The 10,960-nt window shown below is 45.5% G+C and overlaps 1 non-coding gene across 1 annotated transcript; it reads left to right on the top strand.

Annotated features, from left to right (window-relative positions):
- The first annotated feature begins 694 nt into the window (after positions 1-694).
- Trnas-cga lies at positions 695-769 on the top strand. The gene has a single exon. It is a non-coding gene; the product is annotated as a tRNA-Ser (tRNA).
- The last annotated feature ends 10,191 nt before the right edge of the window (positions 770-10,960 follow it).

Here is a 10,960-nt window from a genome sequence, read left to right as displayed (position 1 = left end):
CCTTAATTGACAACACCCTGACATTTCTCGTCGTGCCCCGACAAGAAAAACACAGAGACGTTCAGTTTGACTTCAGTATCCAATGCAATTATGCTAATTAATACGAACGCCGAGTTGCAACAAGGTGCTCAACGTGACCTCAAAGTCAAAAAAAGCACATAAACTTGAGCAAGAAGTTGTTGTGGTTTTACAGAATGAAATGTCACACAGCTCTGGCACTGCTAATAATTGGCGAGCGCAGGCAAGTCAATTGACTTTGTATGGAATGCTGAAGACTGAGAATTTTTTTAAAAAAATACGATATTCTGCCTCGTACTACATTTCATTTATTTCCGCTGAACGAGTACGCCTGTTACGTGACGTAAGGTTGTCTGCAACACACTGCTATATAATCAGGCAGCAGGTTGGGGGAAAAAAAAGACTCCTCAGTTCATTTCAGCAGTTGCCAGCGGGCTCCTGCGCATGCGCAGAACTGAATTCGCGTTTAAGCAGTGCCTTCTTCCGCTTCTGGTTACTTGAAGTTTGGCTGTTAACCTTATGAGCAATAGCAACAATCATCTTGCAGACTAATGAAGTTATATTTGTTGATTTGTAAACAAAATTTGCTTCTCCAGAATGAGAGCTTCTGTAAAGTTTGGAAGGTAGGAGACGAGGTGCTGGCAGAAGTAAAGCTGTGAAGAGGGGGCGTGAGCCGTGCTTGGGTAGCTCAGTTGGTAGAGCACTTGCCCGCGAAAGGCAAAGGTCCCGAGTTCGAGTCTCGGTCCGGCATACAGTTTTAATCTACCAGGAAGTTTCAAAATTTGCTTCTGTTAATGTTTTCCGCCGAGGCAGTCAGTTTATTTGAAACGAAGAGTTTCATCCCACGCGATTGGGTAGTTTCAACTGATCGCTCAATTTTAGGTGCACGTTGTCATTTTCTGACTCGTACGGTATTATTCCACAATTAAGAACCAAACATGAGATAATACAGTACTGGTATTCCAAGAAAATAAGCATCCATAAAACAACACAGAAAAAACTGAGTATCAGGTACTTCAGTGTGAATCTAGATATACAAAAGTGTTCTTTAAATCGAATTATGTATTTTAGTATGGCTTACGAAATTCCGATGCTCGTGGAGTAGTTTCTGATGTCCTGTTCTTTCATGACATTCTACGATCTCGTAACGCTATATACGTTCGAACATACGTAAACATTCACTTGAAGCTAACTAAGCAGGCAAATTTCATCAGTAGCACTGAATTAAACATTTTGTTTCAAATGCATTGACAACTTAAGCAGAATGTTACACGTCTGCCTTCCGTGAAACACTTCGTTTTTCGATCACAGGACACTTGTCTAGTACTTCCTCTGGGCTTGACATTATTTCTTAATTTGTGTTGTTTACATCTTAAATTTATTAAATGCCATTCTATGGTAAACTGTAGAATGGCGCATATCGTGTTTTATCATTTTTAACTCCCCACATGGCTTTATATTTGTTCCAAGAGTAGAATATAAACTGTAAGTTGAACGGTTACTTTACCTCACAGATAACCTTGTTAATTTTTTACACATTTTGAAATAGTCACGAAATGATTTATTGTCGTTTGTTATGGTGTGGGCTACACAAGGAATTTCTTCTATTTTTGTAAGAAATTTGTATCGCTTCGTACTAGCTTTTCGCTGTGCTCTGTAGATGTAAACCTGATTGGAGATGCTACACAACAATATTGGAGAGCACGAATAATGAAAGATGTCTATGTTAAAGTCACCACATAACAAAATATTAGGATACTTTGAGCTGCAGAGTCTAGTTTTGAAATGAATATTATGCCAAGAACTGCTACCTTATTTTACATTCCTTAACTGGGTAGGATATGATAAAACAATAGTTGCAAGTAGAGCTCCGTATGTCTTCTCTCAACAACATTCCGCAGTACTGCACATGACCAAGTGGTACCCCATCACGCACGAAATTCCAAACAGGAATGATACGAAAAGGATATGTGCAGAGCAAACACCATCCACGGGCTTCCAAATTCATCGTAATTACGCATGCGCAGTAACGCTTGTTTTCTGGCGCTCCCTGAAAACTGCTCAGTCGAACCTTTTAATACTCTAAACAGGTTTACAACGCGAATTCAGTTTCAAGGTTTATAGATGTGATTGTACCGTGTCTCGCTGGACACAACCGACTGTCGTAACAAGACGCATCTCTGATGTCGTACACAGCAGCTCATCATTTGGATAAATGCTGCCATATTTGAATTTGCAGATTAATTTATTTTGCAGTACATAATTTGCAAGAAACGTCATCGGGATGACTTGCGTAAAGTTAAAAAATCACGAATATCTGTATTTGTATCTCTAAAAGTATGATCTGCAACTAAAACACACACACACACACACACATACCACTTTTTGGGATATTAGCTGTGTTCGTGCCATTGATAAAGTACAGAACAAAACAAAACATTTTCAAATCATTAATCTGGAAAACAGTTCAGTATATCACTAATGTGTGCTGGAACTGTTTACATCTTTTACATCTTTTATCTTGTTACTCATTCAGTGTATGTGTTGTGTTCTGCTACTCGCCTATGGGGTCCTGGGAAAGTTGCTTTCTCGAATCGCTAGACAACAATTCAAACAAGTCGTGTTAATAGATTTTTATTACAGTAAGATAAATGACAATACTTAACTTTGCGTATTCACAGAGGTGTGTCGCAAGCAAATGGCGACACGCAAATAATCAATGTCCTTCGGTATGTACAATTCCAATGGAAGCAAAACAATACTGCTGTAGCGTTCAGAGGACGGCTCAGTTTCAACTCCGGCCGCGGCTATTTTTTTTCTTTATTGTTAATTTCACACCTGATACAGGTAGGCCAGCAGCGGCATACTAGGCCGCTCTTCGGCCACAGATAAAACTAATGATACAGAAGAAGACAATCGCAGAACAGACATGGTGAATATACAAACGTAGACATACAAAATTACAACACACGGAGCCGCCGTTCACGGGCGCAGAGTCCAAAATAAAAATGTTAGGACACGTGGACACGCACAGAGATGACAGACGACACACGCGAACGTTGGAGCACAAACGATTAAACACTGGAACACTTGAACACGAACACGACGGCACACACAAACACTAGGCGATGATCTCTGGCGCACGAAAGTTCACTATAGGTGTACGAGTCCGGGGACCTGCCAAAAGGGGAAAAAGGGGGGGAGAAGGGGGAGGGGAGTGTGTAGATGCCAGTGGCAGAGGAGATGGGAGGGGGAGGAAAGAAGGTACGGGGGTAGGGGAAGCCTGGGGGGAGTAGGGAGGGAGGAAGGGAGGAGAGAAGAGAAGGGAGAGAGGGTGCCCTCGGGAAAAAACACAGGGTGCAGTAGAGGAGGATCAAAGTTGGTAGGAGGGGTAGGTGGAGGGGATGAGGGCATCATCAGGGAGGGGCAGTTGGTGGAAGCCACTCTGGGCGAAGGTATGGAGAGTGGAGAGATGGAGAGCAGGTGCGATGTGGGAATGCAGGCGCGGCAGCGGACAGGGGTGGGAGAGGATGGGAGAGACAAGCGAGTGAGGGGGATCAAGTTTGCGGGAGGTATAGAGGATCCATATCTGTTCAAGGAAAAGAAGGAGGTGCGGGAACGGAATAAGGTCATAGAGGCTCAGCATGGGGGAGGGGAGACGGATGCGATAGGCGAGGCGGAGCGCATCGCGTTCGAGGATTTGAAGGGATTTGTAAAAGGTAGGGGGGGCGGAGATCCCGGCGGGATGAGCGTAGCAGAGGATAGGGCGGATAAGGGATTTATAGGTGTGAAGGATGGTGGAGGGGTCCAGACCCCATGTGCAGCCAGAAAGGAGCTTGAGGAGACAGTCGGGAGCATGCCTTGGCATGGATTGTCCAGAGATGGGGGTTCCAGGAGAGGAGACGGTCAAAGGTGACGCCAAGGTATTTAAGGGTGGGGGTGAGGGCGATAGGACGGCCATAAATGGTGATATAGAAGTCGATGGAGTGTGACGGTGAATACTGAACACTAAACACGACGGCACACACGAGACACTGATGGCGATGATCTCTGGCGCGCGAATGTCCACTTAGCGTGTGTGAGTCCGGGGACCTGCCAAGAGGGGAAGATGGGTGAGGTGGGGGAGAGGGGAGAACAAGGATGCCAATGGCTGAGGAGATAGGGGGAGGAGGAGAGGGACAGGGGAGGGGAAGCCTGGGGGAGGAGTGGGGAGAAAAGGAGGAGGGAGGGAAGAGGGAGAGAAGGGTGGGAGGGTGCCCAAAGGAGCAAACAGAGGAAGAGAGAGGAAGGACCAAAGTTGGTAGGAGGGGTAGATTGAGGGGAGGAGGGCATCATCAGGGAGAGGGAGCTGGCGGAAGCCACCTTGGGAGAGGGTAAGGAGGGTGGAGAGATGGAGACCGGGTGGGACGTGGGAATACAGGCGCGGCAGCGGGCGGGGGCGAGAGAGGATGGGCGAGACAAGTGGGTGAGGAGGATCGAGCTTGCGGGAGGTGTACAGGATCCGTATCATTTCAAGGAAAAGGAGGAGGTGGGGGAACGGAATGAAGTCGTACAGGATCCGCATGGGGGAGGGGAGACAGATGCGATAGCCGAGGCGGAGAGCATGGCGTTCAAGGATTTGAAGGGATTTATAAAAGGTAGGGGGGGGGGGGCGGAGATCCAGGCCGGATGGGCGTAACGGAGGATAGGGCGGATGACGGATTTATAGGTGTGGAGTATGGTGGAGGGGTCCAGAACCCATGTACGGCTGAAAAGGAGCTTCAGGAGATGTAGTCGGGAGCGTGCCTTGGCTTGAATTGTCCAGAGATGGGGGGTCCAGGAGAGGCGACGGTCGAGGGTGACACCAAGGTACTTAAGGGTGGGGGTGAGGGCTATAGGACGGCCATAGATGGTGAGATAGAAATCAAGGAGGCGGAAGGAAGGGGTAGTTTTGCCTACAATGATCGCCTGGGTTTCGGAGGGATTGACCTTGAGCAACCACTGGTTGCACCAAGTGGTGAACCGGTCAAGATGGGACTGGAGATGGTGTTGGGAGAACTGCAGGGTGGGGGCAAGAGCAAGGAAGGCGGTGTCATCGTCAAACTGGAGAAGGTGGATGGGGGGTGACGGCGGCGGCATGTCCGCCGTATACAAAAGGTACAGAAGGGGGGAGAGGATGGAGCCTTGGGGCACACTGGCGGAGGGAAAAAAGGTGTAGGAATCCGTATTATGGATGGTGACGTAGGAAGGACGGTGGGAGAGAAAGGAGCCGATCAGACGGACATAGTTAATGGGAAGGGCGAAGGTTTGGAGCTTGAAGAGGAGACCGGAACGCCATACGCGGTCATAAGCACGTTCGAGGTCCAGGGAGAGGAAGATTGCAGAGCGACGGGAATTAAGCTGTTCGGAAAGGAGATGAGTGAGGTGAAGGAGAAGGTCATCGGAAGAGAAGGACGGCCGAAAGCCACACTGGGTAACGGGAAGGAGGCGGTGCTGGTGGGGATGCTGGTGGATGTGGCGGGTGAGGAGATATTCCAGGACCTTGCTGAAGACCGAGGTAAGGCTGATAGGATGGTAGGAGGAGACGGTGGACGGCGGTTTACCAGGTTTAAGGAACATCGGGATATGGGAGGTTTTCCACAGGTCGGGGTAGTAACTGGTGGACATTGTAGAGCCTGGCCAGGGTGGAGAGGAAAGAGACAGGAGCTTCACAAACAGAGAGTAATCGAACTGGGGATCATCGGGGATGGAAAAGAAATTGGAGAGGTAAGAGGCAAAGTGATTGGCCTTACTAAGGGTGTCAGGGAAGGGGTGATCATCATGGAGAAGAGGATAGTAGGGGGAGGGTTTAGTTCCAGTAAGGCGACGGAAGGCTGACCAGAACTTCTACGACTTGATAGGTAGGGTAGCATTTAAACGGGTGCATGTCTGTCGCCAGTCCCAGCGTTTCTTAGCCGTGAGCAAATTACGAATGTGTCGCTGGAGTTGCCGGTGGCGTCATAGTGTGTCCGGGTCATGCATGCGGAGGAAGGCACGGTAGAGACGGCGGGATTCACGGAGGAGGAGGACGGCCTGTGGGGGTAAGGTAGGACGGTGGCGGTGGATGGCGACAGTAGGCACGTGGGCCTCCACGGCCTCAGACAAGGTCTGCTGGAGAAAGGAGGCAGCATGGGTTACATCGTCATGGTGGTGGTAGGTGAATGGGTGTCAATCGACCTGGGTGGAAAGGGTATCCCGGTAGGCATTCCAGTTGGCACGCGAATAGGCATGGATGTACTTAGGGGGAGGGTCACTACGAGGGTCAGGGCGGGGGCGACGACCGTCTGAAACGGTGAGGAGGACCGGGAGATGGTCGCTACCAACAGGCTCCAGGACATCCACCGTTATGCGGCCAAGGAAGTTAGGGGAGGAAAGGATAACATTGGGACTGGAGTTGGATTCGGGACGGGTGTGCTGGGGGATGGGGATGAGGTCATCGGTCCCTAAGCTTACACACTACTTAATCTAACTCAAGGGGAGATGGTAGGCAATTTTTATCCCTATTCTGCCAATCCTATTTGACCCTTTGCATAGGTACACTTTTCAAAAGAACTATAAGTGTTAGAACAATAATACCTCTTACGTAGGGAGCACGTTATGCTCATCTTGGCTACCAGCTTATTGTTTTATAATAGCTCTTACGGTTTTGAAGAAAAAATTATTCTTTCACTAGTAAAATGTAGCTTTTTTCGTACATTAATTATTATAAAACAGTTTCTGATTGTTTGGTGGTTCTCAATTTACTTGTAATAACTTATTAAAATCTGCAGTACAAATTAACTAAATTTCATGTTTCTAACCCCATCACTTTATTAAATAATAGTACCTGACAGTAAAAAATGTAGGTTAGAGAAAAATCCATTTAAAGTTTAATATTGCAATTCTAGTATAGTTATTGATGAGAATTACTTACCACTAATATTTTCCTGGACCATTCTGAGCATCATCTGAATCGCCGGCCGGATTGGCCGAGCGGTTCTAGGCGCTACAGTCTGGTTCGAATCCTGCCTGGGACATGGATGTGTGTGATGTCCTTAGGTTAGTTAGGTTTAAGTAATCCTAAGTTCTATGGGTCTGATGACCTCAGACGTTAAGTCCCATAGTGCTCAGAGCCATTTGAACCATCATCTGAATCATACTGATCTCCTTTTCTTCTCTTCTTTTCAGTCTGTCTTCTTTTGTGCATTTTAAATTAGCAATACTTGCGTTGCGGATTTTGTCTTTATCTATTTGTACCAAGGATTTTGCAGTATTTCCACTATATTTTATGCCAGTAATTCCTAAACATCCAGTTTTCTAATTACACCATCACTGAAGCATAAAATAGCACCAAAAACACCAAATTTGAGGGTTGTAAGCTGAACGAATACAGTTTTTGGTAACCGGTTCAAAATGATAGAATTCACACATTCATTTAAATTTTGGGTTTTCGCATGCAGACATTTTTTCAACAAGGTATCTTTACAAAGGTCTCTAAACATGGGTCTAATTTCATTTCATTTAATTAAATGCTGTGCATTATCTCTTCATGGAGAAAAAAGGAAGGAGTGGTATTTAAATGCCAGATTCCACAGAGCGTCAGGAAAACCACCATATCTCACGAAAAAATTGTCGCATTTATATAAAACAAAAACTGTTTGACGCAGGAAAGACCAAGCATTTCAAATATGCTAAAATCTAAAAATCGAGTTTTTGAAGCGCACTTGCCTTCGGTCTCCCCTTAAAGTAACTTACGCTAAGGACAACACACACACACATGGCCGGGGCATGACTCGAACCTTCGGCGGGGGGAGTCGCGCGGACCGTGACAAAGCCCCCTTAGATCGCGCAGCTATCCCGTGCGGCGCATTCTACGACTGCGTCAGCTGTTTGCAACATATGAAAATTCTTGCCGAACAGGGAATCTAACTTGGATTCCCCGCTTATTGTGAGGAGTTGCCTTAGACACTTGGGCTATCCTAGCCCGCCTCCATGACCGATCCAGACTTCCACATGCCGAGTAGTCACATCACTTACGTACACACAATTCGTGATTTCCGCACAGAGGGACGAAGAAATCGTGTAAACTGGAGGAGGAGGGGGGAGAACGGAAATGAAAGGGAAGGAACTGATGATATCAGCTGCATCGGGACTATGCAGAATCGGCGGTGAGGAGTAAAAATGTGCATCATACTGGGACTCCAACCCAGGATCTCCTGCATGCTAAGCAGTTGCGTTAACCCTGCGCCATCTAGACACAGTATTTGTCGCTAATGTTAGGACTACCTTGTGACACTCCCCGGTATATCCACAAACCCACCTAGCGCTAACTATCCACAGTTCCCGTCCATGTCCTCCATGCTCACTAATTTTAGATTCCCGCTGGAGGTTGAACGATGTTGTGCATCCGCACGGAAGGTTGTGGGTCCATTGTCCATCGAGCCGTATCATTCATATGAATGTGTAGTGTCTGTTCTTTCGTATATGTCTGTGATATAGCATTTTCACTTTCATGAAGTTACAATGGGCTCATAAAGTAAAGACCGGCGTTTTCTTGTAAGTTTATTAACCATCAAAATGCAGGCATGAATCCGTCTCGCTCATGCGAACCTGTGCATTTGTTGTCGCTCCAAAAAGATATTTCTCAATGAATTCTTCTGCCCATTGTGTATTTAGTGACATTGTCCGTAAATTACTGTGAGAGCAATCAATCTGCATCAGTCTAACGCACAAACAAAAAGCAGAGGAAATAGAAAAGTCAGTAAAAAGTGTCGTTCTTCGACCTAGTAAACTCATTGTGCCCATCACAAACAAATTTTTTAAATTTAATTACTACTGTGTCTGCCGACTCTTCACCGCTAAATTTATTGCACACTACACAAAATTTCATAATTAATAACTATTCAACACTCGATATATTTTATGAAGCAACATAATGGAAATGAATTTCAGTACATCTATGAGGTCATCCACATGAGCGCTAAAAGGAACTCGTTAAACTTCGGTTATACGATAAATCAGTCTAATCTAAAAGCCGTAAATTCAACTAAATACCTAGGTATTATATTTACGAACAACTTAAATTGGAAGGAACACATACAAAAATGTTGTGGGGAAGGCTAACCAAAGACTGCGTTTTGTTGGCAGGAGACTTAGAAAATGTAACAGAGCTACTAAGGAGACTGTTTACACTACTCTTGTCCGTCCTCTTTTAGAATACTGCTGCGCGGTGTGGGATCCTTACCAGATAGGACTGACGGAGTACATCGAAAAAGTTCAAAGAAAGGCAGCACGTTTTGTATTATCGCGAAATATGGGAGAGAGTGTCACAGAAATGATACAGGATCTGGGCTGGAAATCATTAACAGAAAGGCGCTTTTCGTTGCGACGGAATTTTCTCACGAAATTCCAATCACCAACGTTCTCCTCCGAATGCGAAAATATTTTGTTGTCACCGACATACATAGGGAGAAACGACCACCACGATAAAATAAGGGAAATCAGAGCTCGTACGGAAAGATGTAGGAGTTCATTCTTTCCGCGCGCTATGCGAGTTTGGAATAATAGAGAACTGAGAAGCTGGTTCGATGAACCCTCTCCCAGGCACTTAAATGTGATTTGCAGAGTATCCATGTAGATATGAAAACACCTGATCTACACATACTTCGACTGAAACGTACTTCATGCAAATCCCTAAGGGAAACTGCAGGATAAAGGGAGTGTCACCTAGCTCAACGACGTGTTTTATGTTGAGAGCATGGGCGTACCCAGCGAGGGGCAGGGGGGGGGGGGGCAGCTGCCCCCCCCTCCCCCTAAAAGATATTCGCAGTTTTTCACTAGTTTACTGTTTTATTTAATAAGAAATACTGCATATTTTCTCGGGTTGTACAAGTGCATTCTTGTATTTAAAATGTTTATTAAAAGCAGTTTTTCACTGGTTTACTGTTTTATTTAATAAGAAGTGCTGTATGTTGTCTCGAGTCCTTGTTTCCTGAGACTAGTATGACCTGCCCCCCCCTTCCCCCCCCCCCCCCCCCCCCCAGTTCAGATCCTGGGTACGCCCTTGGTTGAGAGTGCGACTTTCAACCCACAACAGGTAAATGTAACTGAAATACATCGTACTGACTACACTGCATCAACAGAAGTGTGTGTAACCGGATGCTCTGCTATCTTTCTCAAATGATTTTGAAGAACATATCTGGTAAAACAAAAAGATTCTTTCACTTATCATAGCCTCAGACATCCTCTTCAGCTATGATGATGAAGTATCATTTTATTAATTGTTGTAGTTATTATGATAATTCGAAAGTAAACTGACTATATGAATGAGTGGTTTATGTGAAGCTACTCGACCATTCTACGAAATTCTTTTTACTCCTTATGCACAGTCATTGTGCTAGCTACGAGGGGCGTTTGAAAAGTCCGTGTAAAGTCCGAGAGATTGGACCACCGGCGCGTATCGAGGTCATGTTTAGTTAGTAGCATCATTGCAAAGAACGCACACCAAGTTTCAGCCATATTGATCTATTTCTTTGTGTCTGGCATTAATGTGAATCAGGGAAGTCGAGTGATGTCAAAAAATGGACGAAAAAGAATTTAGTGTGGTGATTAAACATTACTTTATGAAAGCCAAAACGCCTCAGGAGATTAAAGAGAAGCTTGATAAACATTACGGTGACTCTGCACCTTCGATTAGAGCAGTTTATAAGTGGTTTCAAAATTTTCGCTGTGGCCATATGGGTACAAGGGATGCTGAACGTTCTGGACGTCCTTTGGAGGTTACAACTCCAGAAATCATTGATAAAATCCATCATATGGTGATGGATGAAAGAAGAGTTAAGGTTCGTTCGAGTGCTAGTGCTGTGGGCATCTCGAATAAATGGGTACATACTATTTTGCTTAAACATTTGGATATGAGAAAGCTACCTGCAAGATGGGTTCCGCG

This window comes from Schistocerca piceifrons, chromosome 7, assembly GCF_021461385.2.
Source record: "Schistocerca piceifrons isolate TAMUIC-IGC-003096 chromosome 7, iqSchPice1.1, whole genome shotgun sequence".
In the NCBI taxonomy this organism is placed as follows: Eukaryota; Metazoa; Arthropoda; class Insecta; order Orthoptera; family Acrididae; genus Schistocerca; species Schistocerca piceifrons.
This window is presented reverse-complemented; position numbering and strand designations above follow the sequence as displayed.